We start from the raw sequence: 957 nt of genomic DNA, 5'->3' as shown, positions 1-957 counted from the left end.
AGTTATCTATTGTGTAACAAACTACCTCAAAACTTAGTGGCATAGCCGGGCGCAGTGGCTCACGCCTGTAATCCTAGCACTCTGGAAGGCCGAGGCAGGAGGATCGCTTAAGGTCAGGAGTTCGAGAGCAACCTGAGCAAGAGTGAGACCCCCATCTCTACTAAAAAAAAAAAAAATAGAAAGAAATTATCTGGACAACTAAAAAGATATAGAAAAAATTAGCCTGGCATGGTGGCGCATGCCTGTAGTCCCAGCTACTCGGGACGCTGAGGCAGGAGGATCGCTTGAGCCCAGGAGTTTGAGGTTGCTGTGAGCTAGGCTGACGCCACGGCACTCTAGCCCTGGCAACAGAATGAGACTCTGTCTCAAAAAAGAAACAAACAAAAACAAACAAACAAACAGAAAATCTTAGTGGCATAATCCGTTTGGAAATGTCTAGTCCTCAGTTTTTTGGGATCAGGACTACATTTATAACATGCTACATTAATAAAGGAGTTTTCAGGGCTGCCAACCTTACAGTAGAGGTTGAGTGGTAGTGTATTTCTTCTACATAAAAGAAGGAAAAATAACCTAGTGGCATAAAACTACCACTAACTTATGCTCATGGATTCTGTAAACTGAAGAGTTGGACAGGGCTCAACAGGGGTGATTTATCTCTATTCTAACGTCTGGGGCTTTGGTTGAAGAGAGTCATATGGTTGGGGGCTGGAATCACTTGGAGATTTCTTCACTCACTGGGGCATTGGTGGAGATGGCTGGAAGGCTGGGTTCAGCACTGTGGAAGGTTTAGCAGCATCCCTGGCCTCTAGCCACTAGATATCAATAGCATCCCCACCCACCCAGTGGCAACAACCAAAATGTCTTCCTGATATTGCCTAATACCTCTAGTGGAACAACTGTCTCCTGTGGTTGAGGATCGGTAGGCTGTGAGTCTGAAACTTAGCCAGGACTGGAAAG

General features: G+C 45.7%; 1 non-coding gene across 1 annotated transcript; it reads left to right on the top strand.

Annotated features, from left to right (window-relative positions):
- Nucleotides 1–419: 419 nt before the first annotated feature.
- On the top strand, nucleotides 420–554 carry LOC138400486 (small nucleolar RNA U109). The gene has a single exon (XR_011236361.1). It is a non-coding gene; the product is annotated as a small nucleolar RNA U109 (small nucleolar RNA).
- Nucleotides 555–957: the final 403 nt, after the last annotated feature.

The sequence above is a fragment of the Eulemur rufifrons genome, chromosome 19, assembly GCF_041146395.1.
Source record: "Eulemur rufifrons isolate Redbay chromosome 19, OSU_ERuf_1, whole genome shotgun sequence".
Taxonomy (NCBI): Eukaryota; Metazoa; Chordata; class Mammalia; order Primates; family Lemuridae; genus Eulemur; species Eulemur rufifrons.
The sequence above is the reverse complement of the archived record's forward strand: the minus strand, read 5'-3'. Positions and strand labels throughout refer to the sequence as shown.